The following is an 18,594-nucleotide window of genomic DNA, read 5'->3' on the forward strand; positions in this document are numbered from 1 at the left end:
TTTTTTAAAAAAAATAAAACTTATCCTTCCTTTAGAGTATAAAAATAACAACCTTATTTCAAAACAGCTAACAACAAACATACAGATTCCAAAAAGTATGTACTTTTATGTTTAGACTTCAATATGACTTCAATGTGTTTTAAGTACATGCTTCAGCACTGCCCTGTGCTGACATGCATTTCTCAGAGTTAGCATGCTACATCAGTGAGCATTTTACATTATTCCAAAACACTTACAGGTGAATATGCTTAAAAACACAGAACAGTATTTAATTCTTGGGGTAGAGGGTGTTATTCTAAAAAATTTTAGTGCTACTGACTGACAGGCTGCACAAAGGTAGCACAACCACAGGAGCTGTACTAAGACAGCAGATGCACCTCTTTATAAGAACATAATAATTACATTCCAAGGACAAGATAAATCCAGCACAATGACAGAGTGTGAAGTCTCTCTAGTTGTCCAACCTGTGCCTCTGTAAGGATGAGTTTCAGCTGTGTACACATACACCTGCACTTTTCCACCCACCACGCATCAATGACTTCCTCCCCTTCTCTCCTGCAAGCTTACACCAGGTACACTGTTTCTGAAAACTGTCCCTCAGTCACTGACTCTTCCACCACTACAGAAACACAGGAAGGTCAAGAGTAAGCAGTGACAGACTGCAAAGTCTGATGTCCAAGCTCACACTAATGTGGACATGAAAATGACAAAAATCACCAGAATCATTACTTTTTGCCTCAGCTAACCTGGCCTTTCATAAGGATCTTCCTTTTGGTTCCTACTGATACAAAGTGATCAGATGTGTGTATGCAGCTTCATCAACAAGGGACTCATACATATGGTTGGGTGTATATTGTGTTACAGTCCCAGGAAAACAGTTAAGTGTGCAACAGCTCTGGGAAAACAAAAAATTATTGATTCCCTATGAATCTAAACGAAGTAGAAAACATGCTGTTCTCAACCAACAGGACACTTGGCACCCCAGAGCCCTCTCCAAAACCAGAGGAGCTAAGAGCAACATTTTTGCTACCCCATCACCTGATATGACATAGTTCTTGTGCCTAATAATCACTGTACACGATATTTTCATCTTAAGGTACTCATTTATTTTAATTTTTATGAACTCCTTTAGATTAATATTTTTCCCCGCTAATCATGAAGAACGTCACAATACAAAAAACTGGTTAGGCAGTATCAAGATATACATGGAAACAAGTTTAAAGGATTGACTTACTACTTTTTATCTCTGTGTTATTTTAAGGTATGCATACACAAGCTTTCTATAAAAATACTAGTACATCAAATCTTCTCTGACACTTCCAAGATGTGTCAACAATTATACCCTATGAAAAACACAGACAAACATTTAAATAAACTCATTTGCCCAAGGGAAGAAATGAACGTATGAGAGGGAAAAGAAAAGAAAAATCCTGAAGTGCTTCTAAGGAAGAAACTGACATTTTCAGGTCTTCCACTCATTTATAATTTGGTTGCTAGAAATGTGTCAGCTCATATTTACCAATGCACATTTCAGAGACACACAAAACCCCTTAAATAATTAGGTAGAAAACTTGCTCTCCTTTTCCATATGGAGCCTGTTTCCTTTCCATGGCCATACAACTAGCTTATACAACATACAATTTGATTTTTATTTGTTCAAAGCATATAGGAAAGATTAATTCCAGGAACAAGGACAACTCTTTGTGTCTTATTCCTTCATAACAGGGTAACTACCCAAGTGTTCACACTGCATTCATCATCACCAGGCCATCATTATGCCCCACAACTACATACAGCCAAAAAGCCTAACTTGGATCCAGACACCAACAGATCACAGTGATTTTCTTCAGCACCAAGAAAAAAAAAAAAAGAAAAACCTACCCTATGATGTCTTTAATTTGTTTCTGAAATGATTATTCATGTTATTATGGAAGTCCATCCTGATTCCCTAAGTTACACAACCATTGTCCACCAAAGGGTTTGCTTTCTTTGCCTCACTTTTGCTGGGGAAATTTAATTTCTAAGAAAGAGGTTGTTACTAATAAAGAGGAAATTGGAGAATGTGCAGGACCCTGGCACTGAGAGCACTTTAGATAGTAGGAGGATACAAAGTTCACTTGAGTATTCACAATGTAAAACAGAATAAATGGAGCTCAGCTGTGATTTGATGGGAACAAACAACTGAATTCCTCAACTAAACTGAGTTTCCCCTTGGTTTCACACCCTAGCATATTAAATTCTGCATTACATTGGAATACTCTATGCTTACTGCCCCAGGATGTTGCAAAGATGGAAAGTAGGAATTAGTTAAAAAAAAAAAATCAGATGAAGTGATGGAAAACACCAGCAAAAACTCTTAAATGGAAACATGCAAGCACTACCTCAGCCTCAGAAGCCCCCAAACATGTAGCAGTAAAATTCAGAAAGGCAAAGCAGGAGAAACTGATACTATAAGCACCCTATATCTACGTGCTTTCTGGGAGTATTTTCCACGGGTCACGGGCAGAGACCAGAGCAGCAGTCTGGCTGTGCACTGCCCCTCTCACAGGCTCACCTACCATAGGACACTATTGCATACTGCAGTTTCTAAGCACTGTACCTTTCCTTAGTCCGCCTTAGTTCAAATGAATCCTTAGCAAAAATGATAATATGAAGTTATTTTAACAGGCAAGTCAGGTCACGGGCTCCTGACAGCTGTAAGATATGGCAGCTTACCTACCAGCCAGCCCCAAGAGACCGACTGCATCGTGGCCACACCACAGCCATTTCCCTGGATGCCCGGCATGGCTGCTCCTCACCTTGGTGCATCCCGCCACTTCCCCTGGGGCTGGTGGTCACATGCCCACTGTTCCTTTCAAAAGGTCCCTAAGGGAGGGCAGGGACATGGGCAGGCACTGCTCCTGAGGGCTGAGGGAGTCCTGCGTTTGAAGGCACTGCCCTGCACGGGACTGAGGGCATTAGTGGGCACCCGCCCGACCTGCAGAGGGCCCAGGTTAAAATAAAGTTTCAATTGCAACAATAATGTCCTCTTGTCAGCGAGGTCCCTACAGCACCTGCCCTAGTGTTGGGTGACACTGCCCAAGAGCTAAAAGACTACAAGTCAAACACCTGCCTTGGGACCTGGTCACAAACAGCTGGGTTCAGGCAAGCTGAGGGACAGAAATCACAGGGCCCAAAAGTGGATAAAATGACCAGATCTTCTCCTGCCTAATTATATGGAAGGATTGTAAGTGGTTTGATGACTGTAACAGCTCTGCAGCTTAAAGTACCTGTCACATTCACTGATCAAGAAGGTTCAGCAGATGGAGACCCACCGGCTCCTCTCCCCCTGCAGCAGAGGCACGAGAAGATGCCACCTCTGCCACTACTTCCCTTCCCAACTCTACCCACACCAACATTCCATTTCCACACTCCAAACTGGAGTAGGGAGGGCACAGGTGCAAACCAACATCTGGTCAACATCTGCAATACAACCTGGTAAACACTGGGAAGAGGAGTCCATCTGAGCTGGACCATACAGGTCTGACACTCGCCTGACAGCGGGGAAGTCTCTTACTGCTGTCGTTTGTGAGCGACTTCCGCGAGAAACCCACAGTTCCCTAGTCTACATCCAGGCACTATTTTGACAGATTAGAAAACCCAAAGAAAATGTATTTCTTCACAGTATGGAACACACCAGTAATTAAGGAACACGATCTAGAGTTTTTTGCAGCGTGGAAGGGAGATGCTACGGTACTGCATGTGGAGGCAGCAAAGATGCAATGCCTTTCTTCTCCAATGAAATAAGCAGCCATTTGTTTTCTAAAATGTTTATTTGGGAGATAACTCCTCAGGACTGCAGTTGTAGGAGTATCTTATCAGTAGCAAATCTAACATAAATACACTGCTAATTGTTCAAAGTATTATAAATATCTGCTTCAGCCTTTCAAAGAGAATGAATACAATTAAGGTTATATAAATCAACTACTCAAAAATAATCGTCATAATTGACTTCTCATTTCCAGTATGGAAAATTCTTTAATTGGAACAGGCTGCCAAACTCTTCTGATTGAAAAGCATTTCAGGACACATTAAGAAACCCCTCACAAACATATACTGAAAACAGCAACACTAGTTTATTCTTTACCAGTTCAATATTTACAAATACTGAGAGTTTAGTAGGTCAGATGATTTTTATTTTTTTTTTAAAGACACCAAAGTACTACTGTAGATATTTGTAAACTGCGTAAATTCTGCAGTTTTGTACACTTGCTGTAGTCTGGCATCTCATTTTTTAGAGGTTATTTAAACAATATAAATATTTACTGTGAAAGACATGTATGTACTCCTGTATAGGTGAAATGGTTCTAGCTCAGTATTATTGCAATCTCTATTAACATCCCACCAATTACCTAGAAAATCAATAAATTATCAGAATTTAGCACTTGTCTGTCATTTTTGATTACCAAACTCCTCCCTACCAATACGGACGCAATGACAACACAAGGCAGCAATAATGAAAGTTTTTATTAGCATTTTTGTTGTATGTAAGTGGCATCTTAAGGCATTGTAGTACAGTCAAATTTAAACTTTGTACACTGTCCTATGCCACAGTTCTTTCAATAGTTTAATAATATTTCAATTGCAGAGCTTGCAGAAAAGTAAAACAAGATTATGCAAAAATTATGTGTCTATATTCCCAAACACAGAGAGCAATAGACACACATTCAATTAAGATCAATCCTCATAATCAAAAAGGTGGGTAAATACTAATAGCAGACAATGATGTTACTGACTGAAAAAGGGACTGAGCATGAGGTAGCAGTGTATTTTATCCTGGGGAACTACTAAAAAAAAAAAAAAAGAAATTCAAACTTTCATTTCAAAAATCCCCATGAGAAAAAGTGTTCCCTTACCCCTGCTCCCATGTGGAATGTTACGTTTCCCAGCGGGCTCTTGGCCCTTCCAAAACTCACCGCATGCACCTTGCAGGCCCAAGGTGCAGCAGCCTTGCTGTCACTCCGCCTGCAGCAGCTGCACAACGTGCTGGAGCGCAGGGCTCGCAGGAGAACACACCGCAGCCTCCCTGTGTGCTCACACAGGCACCGTGCACATGAGAAGCAGCAAACAGAAGTCCTTCCAAATTCAAAGTAAAGTAGTTTTGTTTTAGAGCTTGCTAATTAAGCTCAATTAGACATAAACAACTTCATGGAGTTTCAGAACTCCAAAGGAAAACATCCTCACCTTTGAACATTACAGATCTTGCTTTAAGGCACTTGTTTGTTAAGCCAAAACCAGCTGATTTTACATTGCCCTATACATAATTTTAGAAAAAAGGTTTCAGCATTATTTGTCTTCAAACAACTAGACAACTAGATTACTGTTAATAAGGTTAAAAACTGTATTTTACTAGCTTTTCTGTACTGAATTAGAAAATAGACACCACTGTTTCTGTTTCTGACCCCAAACACCAGGCATATACACAAAGAACTAAAGAAGAAATGGCAAAATAAAAGCTTGTTTGCAATTGAATTAATCAGCTTTCAATTACTGTTAGATAAAATCACTAAGAGAAGTTCTCAGTCATAGGCTAGCATCAGTGAGTGATTGAAAAGATGCAATTTTCCACAGTTAAAATTATATAGTAAGAAACAAAAAGGAATTAAATGCTCGACTTGCATTAAATTTTTCATTAGGTTGGATGGAAATTTTCCCTCCATTTTTTTTCACATTCCCTTTATCTACATTCTTCTCTCACTTATGGACAACTGAAAGTAGTGAAATTGTGGGTTTCTTCCAGACATATTTGTTTCCTGTTCAGATAATTCTTGTCCATGACTTCAAATGCTCACTTAGGAAACAAGACTGTTTATTTTAACCATATCTTTACTTCTGATGGCCAGTGCTTCTGGCTCCTGTGGGAGCGATTATTAGTTGCTTATGAAATAATGCAGCTAGAAAATTCTCCCTTTTGGAGGTCCATTAGTAAAGACTTTCCACAGAAAGCACCTGCATTTTAACAAAGAGCTGCCAGGAGGAGTGAGTGAAAAGCTTAGTGACTATTTCATTGAACTTCCTGACATAAGGAGAATGGCTCAAGCTACAGCAGAAATTGATGTTCACCACAGTATCACATTACCTTGTTCTCCGGTCACTCAGTCTGGGGTCTATAGGACTAACCTTGTGTTTATCCCTACACACACATAACAAAGAGGCAGAAGGACACACACTGTTTCTATATGTGACACACTGACACCAGAGTACAGCAATGTTCAAAATAACATTTAAAAAAAATTTATAAGATTAAAACTTCACTTCTCCTCAGGTGCTTGCACATGCAAACAACCAGACAGATGGAAAAGGGCTGCAGTTGACAGCAGCCTACATATGACTAATGCAAAAAGGGAAAAGAGATCAAGGGATGCTTTTCTCTTTTTTTCCCCTCCTTTCTTTCAGCAACTTTCCCTTTTCAGTTATATGTTTGGCAGGGACAGTTCTTTACTCCAGCCATCTAAGATACTCAAGCACAAGCACCAAAACAAGGCAAAGTTACCTTTTAGCCGGCACTTTGCACCAGGCCATCTTAAATTCAAAATCTGACATCTACTTTGAGGTTGCTGTGGCCCAGCTTTCTTTTTTCCCCAACCACCAGTGCTACAACTCACTAGACCCATGGTGGGGCAGTTCAGGGAACTAAACCGGGAAGAAAAGCAACTCTCTACCTCCAGCTGCTTCAGCTCTGTGAACCACACAAAGCAAATTTCTGTCCACACATCACTGAGTTAACATTTTCCTTAGATTACCACTGTCTGTAATCTCGCAGTAGTGATGGATCTCTGTCTTCTTTAACGAAGCTGGACCAATGTTTGTGCCTCCACTCCCATGACAGCACACCAGAGCACTGTGCACACAGGTGTCACCAAGCACGAACACAACAGCAGGAACATTTCTGCAGTTCTTTCAAGGAGTTCACCTTCCTAACAGAAACTCTTCTACAGGTACAAGTGATACTTTGAACTTATGCCCATGAGGGGACAAGTAGACTTTACATCAAGGCAAGATGACCGAGAGTAAAATGTACCATATGTTGAAAAAAAAAAAACTTCACAAAGCCATTGTGAAAGCTGCTTCAGAACTCCACAAACTAATTAATGTAAAATCAGATTTTATATATTACTTAGGAAAAAATCCTGTTCAAATGGTTAAAAGATGAAAGACTGGTAACAGTGCAACATAGACAGAACTGAGGTAATTAGGGTACCTCAAAAATGGATGAAAGTGTTATTTAATTTTTCAATTTAAAACTTTCCTGGAGCTCTACAACCTTTCTTCAGCATTCTTTCAAGGTATTCTTCTGGTACATACTGATAAGTATTTGAAATGGTATTCTTACATAATAGTATGCCTTGGAATTCCTTTAACTTAAAATAAAGGCTGTCAAGGAAAAATACCAATATACACACCATATGGCAATCCTTCCTTCACACCTACATATGAAAACAAATTACAGATACATTACATGAAAGCTATGGTGATTAGCTCATCTTGTTTACCTACATGCCAAAACGACATACACCAAAGTATCTTCCCAAAGACCACCTGACACTTCTCCTACCCTTATTATTCAGATTTTTTTTTTGGTACTGTCCAAAAGCAGCCAAGAGAATCCTGCTGCACCCTGTACAAACACTGGTAGCCTCTGCTCTCAAAAGTTTCCAAGGATACATGGAAAATATTAAATAGGAAGAGATGCAGCATGCCTAGAAGAGAGACCAGATCCTGCTCAAGCCCCAGTTCTTCCAGGGGGAAGGGAAAGGAGTTTTTGAAAGGTCATGAAAAAAAAAAACAAAAACAAACCAAAACAGCTACCTGATTGATGAGCCCTTCTATAATTCTTCTTCCTGTCCAACCTATTCCTTCGTGGGCACACGTGACTGTACTTCAAACAATGCAGTTGATTGGGTACTTAACATTGATATTTGTGGCAAAGTTTGATGAGCCCTTCAAGCATGACTGAGATGTAATTTTTTAAGCCACTTAGTAACTACTTGAGAGCTGTTACGGAGATCCATAGTACAATACAGACATTCCTTGAGGGTTGACTCTGGGTAGCTTCCCTGGCAGATATAAATGCTAGTGCTAAAATGTCAAGGATTTATAATTATGATGGCGGATGCATAAAACACATAAAACAAGCCTTATTAGGGTTGATTGAAGTAAATATACCAAAGGACATTTCTCCTTTCTTCTGTAAAAGATTCATGTTCAATGCTATTTGTAGCCTGTCACACTCATTATGTTTTCATGTGAAATAGCTTCTGAGTTTTGCTAGATAACAAATGCCCTTTGCTTTTTTTCTTCCTCTATCCAAGTGAAAAAAAAACAAATACAAGGAGGACTGCAAGACTGATTATTTCCTTTCTGCTTAACTTGAAACTGAGTACTTTCACCTATATGGACTTCATAGAAGATGAGTTAATTTTGGAGAGTCCGTTTAAAATGGCACTATAAAAATGCAGATAATTAATATGAAAGACTTCATTACTTACTAGAACTGTGCTTGTCAAATGCACTCATTGTAATCAGTCACTGAAAAGGAAAAATTTACTGTGCCATGAAATAAGACAGTCTATACTTAGAAATGAAAGTGACATCTTAGTTACTATATTGTGGGTAAGCAGCAATAAGTGTTCACTCTCATAACATGAATTATAGCAATTTCATAATACGAATTATCTTACCTTAGAATACTATTTCAATGCTAAATTAACAGTTTAGTTACACAACATCACAAAATCCACCTGACAGTACAAGCATCCTCGTTGAATAGAGAACCCACATCACCACTGGATACCCCAAGCCACACATGATGAAGTGAGGCAGATGGGTGGAAAGCCAAACGAAGAGAACTCAAATTGCCATTTGAGGTGGCTGAAACATTTCACAGCTTTGTATAAAATGGGTAGAAGCTGATTATGAAGCTTTTGAGCCTCCTTAGCTATAAATGCTTGAAGAAAACATTGCCCTTCAGTACACTGGCAGATGTACTTGCGGTACCAACAATTTTTACTTGTTTTTACTTTTCCCTTCTAGTGTCTCAGCTGCACACAATGAATACAAAATTTAAGGAAGCAGAGTCCTTCGAGGTAGCTTGCTAACCTTCGGATTACAGAGACGAGTGAAAATCCTCAGAAATTTAAACCAAAGTAAACTGTGGTGAAGAGACATTATATCATTTCAAGTAAGACCAGAGGGTATAACTCAAATTCTTAGGAATTTGCATGGCACTTCATAATCTAGGCAATCATTTATGATGTTAAAAGCCAATTTGTATTAAGCACTTCAACCTTCATATATTTTCCAGATTCCAGTCTAACAAGTAGGGCCTACAGAACAACTTAGGTTGGAAGAGTCCTCTAGAAGTCACTGGTCCTCTCTTTCACTCAAAGTAAGGCCATGCTGGCACTTGGCTCAAACTTTAAAGTTGGTTCAGGTTGCTCAGAGGCTGACCCAGTTATGTGCATCTTTAAGGATATGGATTTCACCAGTATCAGGGCATCTGTTCCAGTTCCTTGTAGTGCAAAAAGAGGTTTCTCATATCTTAATAGGATCTTCCTTACGACCTCTAATGCCCATTTACTCTTGTTTTCTCACTGTGGACTTTCAAGAAGGTAGGGTGTAGCATCCTCTATACTCTCTCAGTAAGTAGCTGTAAACAGCAACAAGATCCCCTTTATCTTATGAAGGTCACTCACCTTTTCTCCCCAAGTCATGTGTTCAATCCCTGACCTGGTTGGTGGCCCTGTGCTGAGCTTCCTCCAAATATGTCAATGTCTTTCTTGCATCAAAGGAGACACAGTAGTCCAGCTGTGACCTCACAAGTGTCAAATAGCCAAAATTGCTTTCCTTGGCTACTGTCTTGAGTGTGCATTTAGCCTTCCTAGATGTTAAGCTGAGACAAACCCAGATCAACTTCTACCAAGTTTTATTTTCCCTCTCTCTCACTGATCTGACAGCATGCACCATGTGCAAAAATAAGTTTTTGCTTTTGCCCCCATTACTCAGTGACAGCATATGAACTAGCTGTTTACTTGGGTTTAAACAGCTTTGATCTTTCTAGAGGACATTACAGGATGGGGCAACGAAACTTCAGAAGTACAAAAAAAAAGCAGCACAAAAATACTTGAATTGTAAAACCCATCAGAAAGTGTAAAACCATCTGTACAGCATAGCACACACAACAACTTCCATTAGCACAGACAGGCTTGATAAATCTTGGGATGTTGCCACACGTCATGCAGTTCTCACACTGTGTTTCTGTCTGTGCAGAAAAACATTTCAGTATTTACAACTGCCAAGAGTCCAATTCCTACTGATGCCTTGCTTAGTGAGACTGCATTATTTGCCCTGTCTCTGACAGTTTATATGTCAGGCTCTAGAAAGGCAAAAGTAAGCTTACAAAACTGGTTGTCACCTTGATGAAGAAAGGTCTGTCCCTAATGATAAACTAATGCTATCAGTCTCTCCTAGTTTATTATTAATTCTGTCAATAACAGCATTCCTAGGCAGTTTCTAGTGCATTATAATAAAGCATGCACAGCCCTTTGAAAAAATAGAAAATTAATACCTTTTGCCTTTCACACAGTGACCTCATTTTCAGAAGTCATGACCCCTATATGCTTCAGCAGTAGAAGTCAGCTGACCTTGGCCTCGAGCAACCATGTTCCTAAAAACAGCTCCTAAACATCATTGTCCTTTTATGCATAAAATTTGAGACATAGGAACATGAGGGGAGAGGAGAGAAATTTAACAGAAATGCAACAGAAATGTCACCAAAACCCTCAGAATCTATTTAGTAATTGGCTAGTTTACACAGCTTGATTCATCACACTCATTAATAGAAGACTACAAAGTCAACCATTGTCACTCACAGAAGAACTGTGTTTTCTTCTTTTTAAAGGCAAACCAGTCCAAGAACTCTACAACAACTATAAGGTTATGCTGCCCCAGAAGATCAGTAACATACAAAATCGTGAAATATTCCGAAACTTTAGAAGCAGCGTAGTGGTTCCAAACACTGCAGTTCCAGAAAAATCCATTCCAAAATGTACTACCAGAACAAAAGGACTAGAAAAAATTTATTTTGGCTTGACATCGTAATGCACCATTACTGTGAAAACAATAAAACTAGAAGTAACATTTCTAGAGATAGTCACAGCTCTAGCAATAACAAAAAACCCTTCAGTGACAATTACTCATTTCAGCAATCAGTTCACAACAGACATCCTACCGCTGCCTTGCTCATTATACTCCTTAAAAGAATGATCTACATATTATAAATTTCAGTCATTTTTTTTACCCTAACATTAGTTGCCCACAGCATAATTTCATAGATCAGTTTCTTAATTTCTTAGTAAACAAATTAAATGTTGACATCATGTTCAAGATACACAGTAAAACTAAACATACTTTTGAGGTTTTCTGAGAGTTAAAATTCATAGTTCAACTGAGAAGAATGGCATTTGCAAAGCTGGCAGTAACAATGTATGTATACATGTATGTTATGCATACCTTGGACATGAATGTGTTTACAAGCAGACAAGATCTCACATAAATACCTTTCTAATACCCGTGCATTGATACTTGTTATTCAAATATTAACATATCCTATTAAAACAGAATGCACAAGAAAAAAATAACCGTAATTTGAAAAAGTACAATACCAGTAATGTTCTTGTCCTTCCCCAACAGTATAGGACCCAAAAAGTAAAACCAAAGTACATTTTCTGTAAGTAGTTTTATAATTGCTCATTAGATGGATTTTGACGCAAACCTCATTTCCAAGTCTGAATTTCAATACCCTATTAAGTATAGTGCTGGACATTTCCTTGATGCAAAGTTTCGTGTAACAGTTAGCTGTAAAAATGGGGACTGCAAGTCTGACCTCTGAGCAGTGATTAAAATTATCTTAACATTTCTTAAGGAGACTATCTTCTGTAAGAAAAGCCTTGAAAGAAAAGGTAACTTTTCCATTCCATTGAATACAGTGCAAAACACCAAGCATTGTTTCTTACCTATGCTAATGAAACTAAAATTTTTTATTAAATAATACAAAACACTGAAGAATATATTTAACCAACATGTTGAATTCAATTAACAGACTCCTATTACTCCAAAGTACTGTTTTAATGTGATCTGAAGCTTTCTTTTTTGTGAAAAAATAATCTTCATTCTTAGGGCATAATTTAATTTTGATTGCAGTAGTTTGAATATTCTGCAAAACAGTGATATGTCTTAGGAATAAACTACTTCAGACCATTCAGATCATTACTCAGAAATTTCAAACGTGATTTTTCAGAGAGAAGCTTGTTCATCCATTTTCCACTCCTCATTACAAATTATAAGGGATCTATTCATAAAGCAAAGCATTTTTATATAAAAAACCCTCAAAGTAAATGATATACCAGGCTCCACTTTCAAAAGTAAGTTAAACTCCTCAATAAACAACACAATGGGAGAGGAGTAAAATACTTTCAGCTAATAGAAAATTCTCCTGAAATTTTTCCATTGTCATGCATGTTCAAAATATTGAATATCACAGTCATCAAAACTGAAGGCACACAACTAGCTCAGTATTTTAGCCTACTCCAGACAAATGGTCATGGTTATTCCCTGACCTACCCATGTTGAGGTCTCACCAGACACTGTAAAGAAGAATTCATGTTTTTCCAGCTTTACTACTAGGACTCGAATGGATTCACAGTAGAATCACATTTGCCTTCCTCATTGCCACATCACCTTGTTACCTGACATCATTCCAAGGTCTGAAATACATGAATATTCGAGTTGGTAGAAAAAGCCAACAATATTGATTCAGTTCCTCAGTTACTTTTATGGAAGATTTTTTTAAACGTTTTTCTTCCAGCATGAGACAAAAACCCCAGTATTCTATTGTGACATTCTTGCTCCTCTGAATCAGTTCCTGCACGTGTACAGCTTTCTGTTCTTCTGTGGCTATGCCACACGGAGCACTCAATCCCCTTCAGGTAAACATCATTTTCATAATGGTGTGCTGCTCTTTGAGGCTTTCTAGGCTTTAGAGAACCCAAGGGGAAAAAAAATCCACAAAGAAAGATTCCAGACAAGTTAACAAATATATTCATTCTGCCTCGAATCCTTATCCTCCAGCCAAATTATTTTCTTTCCAAGTAAGAGTGTTTTTCCACAGTTAGCTGAAATCAAGTCTCAGGGGTTCCTATCCAATGCAAGTTAAATAGCTTTTTATTAGTAACTCAGCAGACACGCTGAAGAATTCAACACTGGTCTTCAGGCAGGTCCCCAAAAACAACTTTACTCCTGATTTAAAGATCTGGGTACCCAAACTACTTTAAAAAAACCCTAAAACAAAATAAAACAAGAAACCAACCAAACAAAAAAACCCACACCCACTCACAAGCCTACATAAAAAGAAAAACCAAACCAAAACAACACAAGACACACACACTGTAGCGAAGAATGCCACAGTTGGTAAACCCCAGGATGCCCACTATCCACTTTGACACAAACTGGAGAGAGATGTTTAAGAGGCAAAAAAATGCCACTCCCTTCTCCTTTCTCTCAGTCTTTAATCTAGAAGTTTTATCTGGGCACCACACAGTCTGAGGCTGCAGACTCATGCCCAAAGGCCAGGTTCAGTTTGGTTGCTCTTACTGGGAGCTCCGTGGTCTAACACCATCATGCCAGAAAGGCATTTCCATTTGCCTCCCTCAGAAGATCCACACCCAGAAGTGTACTCTCCACATCTGCCCTGCACAGAGATTCGGGGATTTCAGATAAGCTGAAGAACAGAAAACAACCAAAGTTAATCTACTCTTCAGAGACATTAACCAACAGTGGAAAATCTGCCAAGTATCTATTGCACAGGATACATACTCTAAACAGAAGTCCTAACCACATTTGTGGTAAAAATTTATTTTTGCTCTTTGCTTTTTCCTATATATGCTCTTTAGGTTACCTGGGAATAATATACAGTTTTTAATCAAAATGAAGTTTGCAGAGCTGTGCTTCCCAGTCTGCTGCATCCTACTCTCTTATCAGCAGTGTACTAATAACTACCTAGTCCTTGGCCACTTGACCTTCAGGGTTTCAGTACAGGGAAGAGAGGTAGTCTACTGCCTTATCTGTAAGTTAATGTAAATTAGAGTAAAAAAGGTGTCAGGATTCCATAGACAATTCCTATCCTCCAGAGAAAGTGCTCACAAGTAGCATGTTCCTGTGCAACATTTTAAGGAAACTCAGGCACCTGAAGAGGGGAAAGCCTAGAGCTCACCACATGGAGCTGGAGCGCCCTGAACAGATGAAGTGACGAGCTACCAACAGCCATAGAAGCCAATTCTGTGCCAAGAGTATATTCTCATTTCAGTTTATCTAGGCAATTCAATTCAATAAAAAGCACATTCAAAATGAAAAATCATCTGAGCACTGAAAAACAGGGAAGCTCACTAGTCTTTCTTTCTGTCTTACACCCTCTGAAAAACAACTAAACTCAAGAGCTGAGCACCATTAGCTCTAAGACCAGGAGGAACTGGTCCTGGAACTCCTCCTGGTCTCATCTTCTTTATCAGCTCCATAGTCTATCATGCATCATCTGCAAACTGCTTCTGTTCAATATATCAGTGTTAAATGCAAAACTCTTCCCAATACACGACCAGAATGTTACTCATTTTTTCCTAACTAAAATTCATTTTAGCTCTCCACAGTTTTAATTGAACTTATATTACTAAAACTAGCTTGACACAAGCCATGAAGAAGAAATTAATAGTCTACTAAATAAGAACTGTCACTCAGCATTTCCTAAGTTAAATGTAAAAATTAAGACTGAATAAATGTATGCTAAGTATCATTGCATAAATATGCATATAATGCATTTTCCTCTTTTAAAAAAGCGTTAAATTTAATGTAAAGACATTTAATTGCATGTCAACATTTTAGTGATGATCAATCACTGAAAATCAATGATTCTTTTAAATAAATGCAGAAATATATTTAAGTCAAGTCCAATTACATTTTTGTTTACTTTTCAATCACTTAGACTTCAGGCAGTTCACTCTATGGTTAGGAAACAGGATCTCAGGACATAACCCTCCTAACTATTAAGGCATTTTTTCCTTCTGCAGTCAACACAGTTGTTATGCTGACAGTGAAATCAACTGGTGACCCAAATTTCTCATCCAAAAATGCATCACTGAGGGTTTACCCACACTCAGTCTTTTTACAGATTTTTTTTTAATGCCATTAAAATATTCCAATCCTATTAGAATGCAAATATAAAGGGGTAGAGAGAGCACGCATAATACCATTAACATTCAAAGATTTCTTGGTCCCCATTATCAGATATTAATTCTCACATTAACTGATGCTTTGTTAAAATAATAAAAAAAAAAGAACGAATCCATTAGCAGCTGCATTAAAAGCGAACAAAAGAGGCAACAACTGCTGATGTGATTATGCACCTAACCCTTTCTGAAAGTTCCCGTATCCAAGAGCAGCAAACACGGCGCTGTTTCAACTTTCATTTCATACCAGGGATGTAAGTACATGTCACTGAAAAACAACCTTGACAGGGTTTCCCCCCATGCTGGTATTTTTAGCAAGCTTTGAAAAACAATCACTCTTTTTTAACAAGTCTCTAGATGGTTTCCTTTAAGGTCTTTTAAAGCCCCAATATGGTACTTCTAGGGGGAAGAAGAAAAAAAATGCACTTTTGTCACAGGAGCATGGTTCTCTTTGGATATCCATGAGTACAAGATTCTCAAACCAGTAGTATGTTAACAGAAGTCATGTAAATTCACAGCACATCTCTGTTGTAGTCATATTCCCACAGACACCTGTAGGAGTCTACCATTAGTTTTCCTCATCTTGGACATGTGTTGACCAACTTAATTAGTCCATAAATCTCCCCAGAACGAGGTCACCCAAAACATCAGCAGAAATGCCCTAAGATGCACTGCACATCCAACCAGATCATAGTCTCACCAATATTCTCATCTAGTTACTAGTTACTCAACTAGTATTTCCTCTGGCATTATTACAAAATACCAGTTAAACCATCTGAGTCACTAATGGTAGGTGATTTATCTATATATTGTGGGTACTTTCTTCCACATCATATGAGCATGAAGCCTACCAACTAGTTATAGCCCCTCTGAAAAGTCTGGCACTTCCACTATTCCCTCACAGATGTTCACATTACCAATTAATCATCACCACAGGGAGTCTTGGCACAGAGGCTAAGGGTTGAATATACTCACTTCAGTCTTGCTTTGGAACCCTTTCAATATTTTCCAAAACAAAAACAAAATATAAGTGAAAGAAATCAAAGAATTCACATCCACACTCAAATATATTACGCAATGTATAATAAATTATACAATTAATTGCCCTATAGCTGTGAGGTAAAATGATTGTATGGTACCACAAACCCCCAGTTCTAGCTCCACTATCATTATACAGATTCAGATGCCTTTAACAAGGTAAACTAATAATCCATGAAATTTAAAGCATATACAAATACTGTTGAAGCATTCTGAAAAAGGAACATGAAGTAAATACTTGCAGCTCTGCTAGTAAATAGGAATCACTTTGCATTGTATTAGTTTATTTAAAAAAAAAAGAAAATGCATTGAATTAATGCAGTACAAACAGTGTAAGACAATATGAAGAATTTCCCCATATTCTCAGTGGATGACGTATTGAAGTTATTAAATATTTTCCATTTCCACAATAAAAAAATGCAGAACAGTTACATTCCGATTCCTTAATTTTAAGTAAATCACCTAAATCCTTCATATCAAGAAAACTGCATTGGTTTTATTACGCTTATTTGTTGCTAACAGCACACTCTGTCTATGCACTAACAACAGAAGTAACAAAAATAATCAAGTACAAGAAGCGTACCGTGTGTACACGAGTGTATATGTATTTAATGAAGCAGAATTATCATTCCTACTCCACTAACAGACACAAAAGCGCAATGAAGCTGATTTATCCAAGATATTACAGGATATCCATCACAAACCTGGAGTTAAGCCTACTTCTCTTAAGTCCCTTGAAATGATCTTTTTTCCTCACTATCACTTTTTGTCAATAGCTCAAGTGCTTTATAAAATCTTGATATTAATTTTACACACAAAAGAAGCAATGTGCTCTGCCAAATCACTTATCCATGACTGCCCACAAAACCAGTGAAACATCTCAGAACTGAAGGTCCCTCTCCATGTGTTATCCAGCAGGCCTCCCCAGCCCTGCAGGTCAATAATGTGATCACCCCTACTGCAAAAAGCAGTATGGAATTATAACCTGCCCTTTTTAAAAGGAAAGAATTTCAACATCACGGTCCATATTGTTTCAAGCACACATAAGCAGACACCACAGAAATAGAAAGGTATTTGAAATTAGAATTCTTTATTCAGGGTTTCAGGTGAAACTTCAGTTTTAAAGAACCCTGAGCTCTCACAGAATACACAAAACTGCCTGTTGTAAGAAATAACATCATTAGAAACCCCCAACATGTAATGACTTGCACTTTAATTACTTGCCAAAATGCTTTATTGGAAGCATATATAGTCTGTCTGCAGAGACATGCAAATATTGTTAAGCAGAATCCATGTGCTCTCCATAAAGCGTGTTCTCCAACTTTGGATCTCTTTCTTTGTGTGGGAACAGAATTCCCATACCAAGAGATGGGAAATTTAGAACTGCTGATTCACTCTACAGAAGCTCTTACTCCTAACATCAGTATGTACTCTAAAATAAAGACACTCAGCTGTCAGGCTCATATGTAGACAGTGCTGTCAGAAAAAAAATCCTTAATTGTCTATGTGGCTGACAAGCATACACTAGTCTGAATGTTTTCCTAAACTATACATTTCTCAAAATTCATCCATTTTATGACAGATCAACACTACAGCCTTTCCCAAATCTCATATATAAGCACACTCTTTCAAAGGGAGAATAAATTTCAGCAGCCTATAAAGCAGTCAGGTCTTTCACAAGCCATCATCACTATTTCTATACAGTAGCAGAGGAGTAGATAGCAGTATTTCAGAGTAGACAAAAACATGCAGAAACCAAAGAAAATGCATAATTCAATAGGCAAATACTAACTAAACCAAATTCTTGATATGCACTATAGGGACCTATAGTTTCATGGTCTTGTACAAACATGTACTTTTCTTTGCTGGAAGAGAAGGATTTCAAAACAACAAAAAAGCATTTATAGGTAAGTGAAAAAAACATACTATGAAATATAATTTCAATACAGTTAAGGCATAAGTGTTGCAAACATACCTTTGAAGGAGTTAGGAGATGAACACCTACAGCATGCTCTAGCTTTCAATAACAGACTACCACATGTTACAGAAATTTTAAATATTCAGGACTTGGATAATAGCAGCTTTGAAAACTGCAGATGTACAAATGAAAAAACAGGAAGTTAAAACATTTCAAACTGAAAGACTTGAACACTTCCATTAAAAGCCGGCATATATGAAATATGTCCCACAACTTAAACAAAATAAACAAAAAAAATAACCTATACTTAAAAAATGTGGAAGG

The 18,594-nt window shown here is 38.0% G+C and overlaps 1 protein-coding gene across 1 annotated transcript in view; it reads right to left on the bottom strand.

Moving 5' to 3' along the window:
• Positions 1–18,594, bottom strand: part of PARD3B (par-3 family cell polarity regulator beta) — a 398,190-nt gene that overhangs the window by 281,721 nt on the left and 97,875 nt on the right. The gene's annotated exons all lie outside the window — the stretch shown is intronic.

The sequence above is a fragment of the Corapipo altera genome, unplaced genomic scaffold, assembly GCF_003945725.1.
Source record: "Corapipo altera isolate COAL_440 unplaced genomic scaffold, ASM394572v1 45, whole genome shotgun sequence".
Taxonomy (NCBI): domain Eukaryota; kingdom Metazoa; phylum Chordata; class Aves; order Passeriformes; family Pipridae; genus Corapipo; species Corapipo altera.